Here is a 10301-nt window from a genome sequence, read left to right on the forward strand (position 1 = left end):
ACTACTGGAAGAATCATAGCTTTCACTAGAAGGACCATGGCAAATAGATGGGGAAACAATGGAAACGGTGACAGACTTCATTTTTGGGGGCTCCAAAATCACTGTAGATATGACTACAGCCATGAAATTAAATAAGCACCAGGTTCCATCAGTGTCTCTTAAACATCACATCTTATTTCTTTGCTCTATTATCAGTGCAATGTTATCAAAGCTTACAATGTACTTATCTTGTCCATGACCACAATTTCCAATATCATCTAGCATTAATTTCATATTTATATGTACTTAATGATGCAGTTTATGTTTTAATAGAGTATATCTATTTCTTTTATTGAATTTTTATCTGGTATTTTGTTTCTGCATCTGTCTTGGAACTTCTGTCAGTATTATTTGTTTTCCTGAGATATATTCAGAGGTACTTATTCCTTATATTCCTGTGTATTAGGAAAGGTTTGCCTTTTTTTTTTAATGAAAGGGAAGCAGGGCTTTGTTTATTTTTTTATGTTGTATAGTTCTCCTCCTCAAAACTTTTTAAATACTTTCCCATGATTTTCTACAATATAATGTTCTGTATTCTCTATCAATGATGATTGCACTTTGGTGTGGGTAAATAACTTCCCTCCTTCACAATACCAAGGAAATCTTGCTTCTAAGTCAGCCATTCAAAGCCTTCAACCAAAATCCTGGTGGGGTCTTCTGTTCCTTGACAGAAGTTAGAAGGGGTAGTGTTCTATGCATTGCCATCCTCCCATCTCACCACCGCATGTGCAGCCCTCTGTTATTGTTGTTCAGTCACCCAGTCGTGTCTACTCTTTGCAACCCCATGAACTGCAGCATACCGGGGCTCTCTGTTCCTCACCATCTCCCAGAGTTTGCCCAAGTTCATGTTCATTTTAAGTGTTGCCATCCAACTGTCTCATCCTCTGATGCCCTCTTCTCCTTCTGCCCTCAATCTTTCCCAGTATCATAGACTTTTCCAATGAGTTGTCTGTTCTCATCAGATGACCAATATACTGGAGCTTCCGCTTCAACATCAGTCCTTCTAGTGAATATTCAGGGTTGATCTCCCTTATGATTGACTGGTTTGATCTCCTTGCTATCCAAGGGACTTTCAGGAGTCTTCTCTAGCACCACAGTTGAAGGCATCAGTTATTTGGCATTTTACCTTCTTTATGGTCCAGCTCTCACAATGGTATGGAACCACTAGGAAGACCATAGCCTTGACTATTCAGATCTTTGTTGGCAGAGTAATGTTTCTGGTTTTCAACACACAGCTCTCTTTAGCCTGAGGCAAAAATGCCAGCATCTGTTCAGTCTCAGGCCCTACTTCTTGCCCAGAGGGTTGCATGAATCTTTTTTGCTTTCATTTGACATGTCAGGACCATGAAGATTACAGACTGAAACCATTTCCTGTTACTGCTGAAGTCTTGTTAACACTGACACTCCATCCCAAACCTGGGGAAGATTGAAGGAGTGGGGAAAGAGTTCCTTTTTCATAGACCTTTCCCTCCATGCTGCTTGCTCTTACTATCATGTTCCCAATACTACACTCAGCAAGTTAAATCAAAATTCTGTATTCTCAAGCTACACATTCTAATAATAATCCTATTTCTGTACTTTCAGAATGCTATTTTCAATTGGCAATTCTGTTCTCTCCCGCTTCTAGTAATTACTGAGACTATAAAGCGTCCAACACTTTCAAACTGATGAACCATCACAGCTAGAAATATCTCAAGAGGAAACAAGTTTTCATACGCTTTTCATATTCTTGATGATATCATTTATGACACAACTTATCATATAATTAATTATGCAATATATTTTTAAAAATATAAGTTGCTATTTATATATTCAATTTTAGCTATAAAGAGAATGCGATGAAGTTATCAAGAATTCACCATGATCAGCCTGTGAAACCCCTGGACCAAGCAGTCTTCTGGGTTGAGTTTGTCATGCGCCACAAAGGAGCCAAGCACCTTCGACCAGCTTTCCATGACCTCAACTGGTTCCAGTACCACTCTTTGGATGTGATTGGCTTCCTGCTAGCTTGTGTGGCAACTGTTGCATTCCTGGTCACTAAATGTTGCCTGTTTTGCTGCTGGAAGTTTGGTAAGACTGCAAAGAAGAAAAAGAGAGAGTAGCCTTCTGCTTTTTTTTTTTTTTTTTAATATAAATTTCTTTATTTTAATTGGAGGTTAATTACTTTATAATATTGTATTGGTTTTGCCATACTTCAACATGAATCTGCCACAGGTATATGTGTGTTCCCCATCCCGAACCCCCCTCCCTCCTCCCTCCCCATACCATCCCTCTGGGTCATCCCAGTGCTAGAAACCTTGAAAGAGTCCATCTGAATAATCCAGCCACTGATTTGAAAAGATTTCTCTCCTGTTCTTTTGGGTTCTTGTCCATTCCTAAAATTATCATGTCAAAGATCAAATACTCACTCCAAAAATTTACCACATGATTCAGAATTAAGGTTTAAAATAATCTATTCTTTAAAAAGATATGACAAATGAATAAACATATGGAAATTGTTACCATTAAAAACTTAGTGCTTTCCTTTATTCATTGCTTTTAGTTCAACCAGTTGAGATGTTGTTTGAGGCCTCAGGAACATAATGATTAATTCTATTTCCATACTGATCAAGTTGAATATTTCCTGAATATCTAACATAATTTAGGGTTCAATATGCAATAATTATTTCATACTCTCTAAAAGAACTATACAAGAACTAATGTAGAACACACTCTAGCCAGAGCTTCTTTACCAGTCAGGAAAACCAGAAGCCTGTTAGGATTTCTACTCTGCTGTAAAGCACATTTTACACCACCAATTTTCTTCCATATCACACATTAGACTTTCTCCTTCTTGGAATATAAAACACTATTTTTTTGTCTTTCATTTGAAGACTATCCTTCCTTTGGATATTAATAATGATAGTACTTCATTTTTATTGTAATGCTTCTTGGCTGCAGAGATCTAGCTGTTTATTGCATGTTGGCATGGCTATTGGGATGATGGGTCAAAGTAAATAACTTGAATTTAATACCTACACTTTTAAATTAACAAGTACAATAAGCCTGTATATCGTCATCCTGCTTATTTAACTTATATGCAGAGTGCATCATGTGAAATATTGGCCTGGTTGAATCACAAGCTGGAATCAAGATTACTACAGAAATATCAACTTCAGATACACAGATGATACCTTTCTAATGGCAGAAAGTAAAAAGGAACTAAAGGCCCTTTTAATGAGGGTGAAAGAGGAAAAGGTTGGCATGAAACTCAGCTTTAAAAAAGGAGAAAATCATGGCGTTTGGTCCATCACTTCACACAAATAGAAAGAGGAAAAGTGGAAACAGTATTTTTTTTTTTTTTTTTTTTTTTTGTCCTCCAAAACCATTGCTGGTGGTGACATGAAATTAAAAGACATTTGCTTCTCAGAAGAAAAGCTATGACAAACCTAGACAAAGGTCTATGTAGTCAGGTTTTCCACATAGGCATGCATATATGTGAGAGTTGGACCATAAAGAAGGCCTAGCAGTGAAGAATTGATGCTTTAGAATTGTAGTGCTGGAGAAGATTCTTGAGAGTCCCTTGAACTGCAAGGAGATCCAACCAGTCAATCCTAAAGGAAATCAACCCTGAATATTGACTGGAAGGACTGATGCTGAAGTTGAATCTCCAATACTTTAGCCATTTGGTAAGAAGAGCCAATTCATTGGAAAAGGCCCTGACTATGGGAAAGATGGAGGGAAAAAGGAGAAGGGGTTGGCAGAGGATGAGATGGTTAAATAGCATCACTGACTCAATGGACATAAATTTGAGAAAACACTGTAAGATTTTTGTAAGCCATCAGGCTTCCCTGGTGGCTTAGTGGTAAAGAATCTGCCTGCCAATGTAGAAGACTTGTGTTTGATTCCTGCACCAGGCAGATCTCCCAGAGGAAGAAATTGCAACCCACTCCAGTATTCTTGTTGGGAAATCCCATGGACAGAGGAGCCTAGCAGGCTACAGTCCATGAGATTGCACAGAGTTAGACATGACTTAGCAACCAAACAACAACAATGGGAAACAGTGAAGGATGGAAGAGATTGATGTGTTGCAGTCCATATGGTCACAAGAGTTGGACATGAACAACCACACACACAAAAAATTACTTAATTTTAATCCTTCATTAATTTTACTTACAATATAAATATTGCAAAGAAGAAGCAAATTGTTTAGAGTTTCCACTGCAGATACTTTGGACAGAAAATGCACTTCTAATAAATGCTGCTTTCTATGGGGTTGATTTCTCCATCAGAAACTCAAGAGTTCATCCATTTCTTTCTTTTCCTTGGTCTCAGTATTTCTCCTGGTCCTCTCATGACCTGTTCTGTGAGCACTATTCTAAGCACAAGTACTGGCTTCTTATCAACTAGCATCAGCCTGAAACCTGCAGTAAATATGAAGACAGTTGAATTTAAAAAGTAAAGTTGTGTCTAACAACAGAATATTCTTTTTCTTTCCTTCTGTAATCCTGTAGGTGAATGCGGGGGGTTCTGCTCATGTCTTTGCTTTGAAATTCCACCAAATTCTCCGCTTAAAAATATCTCTTCATTTATTTTCTAAAAAACCTATCTTCAATATGCTTTCCAATAATTTGTTGACAAAGAAAAAAAAATTCATTCTAACTCAGATGATGTTATGTATTAACCAAGTTCAGTAACAGTTTACCACGGACTTTGATATCTATAACTTAAAAAATAGACTGAAAATAACTAAGAACAAATATGTCTACCAAATATAAAAATAGAGCAAATATAAAACTATCAGGATAAATAGAAATGATTTGGGCAATTATTTGTCTTTTTACAGGTATTAGAACAAAGTAATCATAATTTATTATTAGCTGAGTAGTTAAATATAGGAGCTAAAAATATGTTTTCTCAATTTTATGAAGTTTTGAATAATTAAATAATTATATTGCTTTAAGGAATAGAGCTTAAAAATGCAAGTGCAGATGGAACTTGCTTAAAGATATTATGCATGCAATTAAAGCAATAATATACCATAATCCTAATTATCATAGAAAATATGATAATGACCTTTCTTATAATAGTCTTTATTTTTTCAATTAAAAGATAATTGTTTTACAGAATTTTGTTGTTTTCTGTCAAACCTGAACATGAATCAGATTTAGGTATACATATATCCCCTCCCATTTGAACCTCTCTCCCATCTCCCTCCCCATTCCACACCACTAGGTTGATACAGAGGCCCTGCTTGAGTTTCCTGAGCCATATAGCAAATTCCCTCTGGTTATCTATTTTACATATGGTAATGTAAGTTTCCATGTTACTCTTTCCATACATCTCACCCTCTCCTCCCCTCTCCCCATGTCCATAAGTCTATTCTCTATGTCTGTTTCTCCATTGCTGCCCTGCAAACAAATTCTTCAGTACCATTTTTTATATATTCCATATATATATGTGTGTGTGTTAGAATATGATATGTATCTTTCTCTTTCTGACTTACTTCACTCTGAAGAATAGGCTCTAGGTTCATCCACTTCATTAGAACTGACTCAAATGTGCTCCTTTTTATGGATGAGTAATATTCCATTGTGTGTATGTACCACAATTTATTTATCAATTTATTTGTTGATGGACATCTAGGTTGCTTCCATGTTCTAGATATTGTAAATAGTGCTGCAATAAACAATGGGATACATGTGTCTTTTTCAATTTTGGTTTTCTCAAGATATAGGCCTAAAAGTGGATTTGCTAAATCATATGGTGGTTTTATTCTTAGTTTTTAAAGGAATCTCCACACCATCTTCCATAGTGGATTTTCAATTTACATTCCCATCAACAGTGCAAAAGCATTCCCTTTTCTCCACACTCTCTCTAGGACTTATTGTTTGTACACTTTTTGATGATGGCCATTGAGATGGGAATACTGGACCACCTGACCTGCCTCTTGAGAAACCTGTGTGCAGGTCAGGAAGCAACAGTTAAAACTGGACATGGAACAACAGACTGGTTCCAAATAGGAAAAGGAGTACATCAAGGCTGTGTATTGTCCCCCTGCTTATTTAACTTATATGCAGAGTATATCATGAGAAACACTGGGCTGGAAGAAACACGAGCTGGAATCACGATTGCCAGGAGAAATATCAATAACCTCAGATATGCAGATGACACCACCCTTATGGCAGAAACTGAGGAGAAACTAAAAAGCCTCTTGATGAAAGCGAAAGAAGAGAGTGAAAAAGTTGGCTTAAAGCTCAACATTCAGAAAACGAAGATCATGGCATCTGGCCCATCATTTCATGCGAAATAGATGGGGAAACAGTGGAAACAGTGTCAGACTTTGTTTTTTGGACTCCAAAATCATTGCAGATGGTGACTGCAGCCATGAAATTAAAAGACACTCCTTGGAAGGAAAGTTATGACCAACCTAGATAGCATATTGAAAAGTAGAGCCATTACTTTGCCAACAAATGTCCATATAGTCAAGGCTATGGTTTTTCCAGTGGTCATGTATGGATGTGAGAGTTGAACTGTGAAGAAAGCTGAGTGCCAAAGAATTGATGCTTCTGATGTATGGTGTTGGAGAAGACTCTTGAGAGTCCCTTGGACTGCAAGGAGAGCCAACCAGTCCATTCTAAAGGAGATCAGTCCTGGGTGTTCATTGGAAGGAATGATGCTAAAGCTGAAACTCCAATACTTTGGCCACCTCATGCGAAGACTTGACTCGTTGGAAAAGACCCTGATGCTGGGAGGGATTGGGGGCAGGAGGAGAAGAGGGCGACAGAGGATGAGATGGCTGGATGGCATCACTGACTCGATGGACTTGAGTCTGAGTGAACTCTGGGAGTTGGTGGTGGACAGGGAGGCCTGGCATGCTGCGATTCATGGGGTCGCAAAGAGTCGGACACGACTGAGCGACTGAACTGAACTGAACTGAACTGTATTGAATAATGAGTGATGTGAAGCATCTTTTCATGTGTTTGTTAGCCATCTGTATGTCTTCTTTGGAGAAATGTCTCTTTAGGTCTTTTTCCCACTTTTTCATTGGGTCGTTTGTTTTTCTTGTATTGAATTGTATGAGCTGCTTGTATATTTTGGAAAGTAATCCTTTGTCAGTTGTTTTATTTACTATTATTTTCTCCCATTCTGAGGGTTGTCTTTTCACCTTGCTTATAGTTTCCTTTGCTGTGCAAAAGCTTTTAAGTTTAATCGGTCCCACTTATTTACTTTTGTTTTTATTTCCATTACTCTAGGAGGTGGGTCATAGAGGATCTTGCTTTGATTTATGTATTCGAGTGCTCTGCCTATGTTTTCCTCTTAGAGTTTTATAGTTTCTTGTCTTACATGGAGCTCTTTAACCAATTTTGAGCTTATGTGTGGCGGATTCATTTCAATATTTGGCAAAACCAATACAATTATGTAAAGTTTAAAAATAAAATAAAATAAAAAAAAAAAAAGAAAGTGTTCTAAATTAATTGTTACATGTAGCTGTCCGGTTTTTCCAGAACCATTTATTGAAGAGGCTGTTTTTGTCCCATTGTATATTCTTGCCTCCTTTGTCAAGAATAAGGTACCCATATGTGCATGGGTTATTTCTGGGCTTTCTATCTTGTTCCATTGGTCTGTATTTCTGTTTTTGTGCCTGCACCATGCTGTCTTGATAACTGTAACTTTGTAGTATAATCTGAAGTCAGGAAGCTTGATTCCTCCAGGTCCATTTTTCTTTCTTAAGACTGCTTTGGCTATTTGGGGTCTTTTGTGGTTCCATATGAATTGTGAATTTTTTTGTTCTTTTTCTGTGAAAAATGCCATTGGTGATTCAATAAGGATTGCATTGAAACTGTAGATTGCATTTGGTAGTATAGTCATTTTCATAATATTGATTCTTCCTATCCAGAAGTATGGACTGTCTCTCCATCTATTTATGTCATCTTTGATTTCTTTCATCAGTGTCTTAAAATTTTCTGTGTACAGTTCTTTTGTCTCTTTGGGTAAGTTTATTCCTTGATATTTTATTCTTTTTGTTGAAATGGTAATTGGGTTGATTCCTTAATTTCTCTTTCTGATTTCTCAATGTTATTACATAAAATGCAAATGATTTCTGTGTATTGATTTTGCAACTTTGCTAAATTCACTGATTAGCTCTAGTAATTTTCTGATACTATCTTTAGAGTTTTCCATGTACAGTATCATGTCATCTGCAAACAGTGAGAGTTTTACTTCTTTTTTTCTGATCTGGATGCCTTTTATTTATCTATTTTTTTCTACTCTGATTGCTATAGCTAGGACTTCCAGAACTATGTTGAATAATAGTGATGAGAGTGGACACCCTTCTCTTTTTCCTGATCTTAGAGGGAATGCTTTCAGTTTTTCACCATTGAAAACAATGTTTGCTATAAGCTTATCATATATGGCCTTTACTATGTTGAGGTAGATTCCTTCTATGCCCATTTTTAAAAGAGTTTTCATTATAAATGGGTGCTAAATTTTGTCAAAGACTTTTTCTGCATCTATTGAGATTATCATATGGCTTTTATGTCTCAATTTGTTAATATGATGTATCACATTGATTGATTTCTGTATATTGTAGAATCCTTGCATCCCTGGAATAAACCCAACTTGATAATGGTGTATGAGCTTTTTGATATTTTGCTGAATTCTGTCTGCTAAAATTTTGTTGAGGATTTTTGCATCTATGTTCATCAGTGATATTGGCCTATAGTTTTCTTTTTCTGTGTTGTCTTTGTTTGGTTTTGGTATCAAGGTGATACCTTGTAGAATGAGTTTGTAAGTGGTCCTTCCTCTGCAATTTTTTGAAGGAGTTTTAGGAGGACAGGCATTATCTCTTCTTCAAATGTTTGATAGAACTTTCCTGTAAAGCCATCTGGTCCTGGGCTTTTGATTTTGGGGAATTTTTTTTTTTTTTTTTTTAATCCCAGCTTCAATTTCAGTGCTTGTAATGGGGTTGTTCATAATTTCTATTTCTTCCTGGTTCAGTCTTGGAAGATTGAATTTTTCTAAGAATCTGTCCATTTCTTCCAGACTATCTACTTTTTTACCATATAGTTGTTCCTAATAGTCTCTTACAACCCTTTGTGTTTCTGCATTGTCTGTTGTAACCTCTCTTTTTTCATTTCTAATTTTGTTGATTTGATTCTTCTCTTTTTTTCTTGATGAGTCTTGCTAAAGGTTTGTCATTTTGTTTATCTTCTCAAATAACCAGTTTTTAGTTTTATTAATCTTTATTATTGTTTCTTTCATGTTTTTTTTCACATATTTCTGTTGTGATCTTTATGATTTTTTTCCTTCTATTAATTTCTTCTTCTTCTTCTTCTTTTTCCAGTTGTTTTAGGTGTGAAGCTAGATTGTCTATTTGATGTTTTTCCTGTTTCTTGAGGTACAGTTGTATTGCTATAAACTTCCCTCTTAGAACTGCTTTTGCTGCATCACATAGGTTTTGAGTTGTCATGTTTTCATTGTCATTTGTTTCTAGAATTTTTTTTATTTCCCTTTTGATTTCTTCAGTAAGCTGTTAATTATTTAGAAATGTGTTGTTTAATCTCCATGTGTTTGTGTTTCTTACAGCTTTTTTCTTCTAATTGATACCTAGTCTCTTAGTGCTGTGGTCAGAGAAGATGCCTGATATGATTTCAATTTTCTTAAATTTACTGAGGTTTGATTTGTGACCCAAGATGTTCTCTATCTTGGAGGATGTTCCACGTGCACTTGAGAAGGATGCACGTGCACTTGGAGGAAGTTCCACATGCACTGCATTTGGATGGAATGTCTTGAAGATATCAATGAGATCCATCTCATCTAATGTATCATTTAAGACTTATGTTTCCTTATTAATTTTCTGTTTTGATGATCTGTCCTTTGGTGTGAGTGGGGTGTTAAATTCTCCTACTATTGTGTTACTTCAATTTCTCCTTTTATGTCTGTTAGTGTTTGTCTTATTTATTGAGGTGCTCCTATGTTGGGTGCATAGATATTTACAGTTGTTATGTCTTCCTCTTGGATTGATCCCTTGATCACTATGTAGTGTCTTTCCTTATCTCTTGTAGTATTCTTCATTTTAAGGTCTATTTTGTCTGATATGAGCATTGCTACTCCAGCTTTCTTTTACTTCTCATTTGATGGAAGATATTTTTCCATCCTCTTACTTTCAATTTATATGTGTCTTTAGATCTGAAGTGGGTTTCTTGTAAACAGCATATATATGAGTCTTGTTTTTATATCCATTCAGAAAGTCTGTGTCTTTTGGTTTGAGGATTTAATCC

At 36.1% G+C, this 10301-nt stretch overlaps 1 pseudogene; it reads left to right on the forward strand.

The window, feature by feature from the left end:
* The window catches only part of LOC102398487, a 33438-nt pseudogene extending 29806 nt beyond the window's left edge, over window positions 1-3632 (forward strand).
* Window positions 3633-10301: the final 6669 nt, after the last annotated feature.

Source organism: Bubalus bubalis, chromosome 7, assembly GCF_019923935.1.
Source record: "Bubalus bubalis isolate 160015118507 breed Murrah chromosome 7, NDDB_SH_1, whole genome shotgun sequence".
Classification (NCBI taxonomy): Eukaryota; Metazoa; Chordata; class Mammalia; order Artiodactyla; family Bovidae; genus Bubalus; species Bubalus bubalis.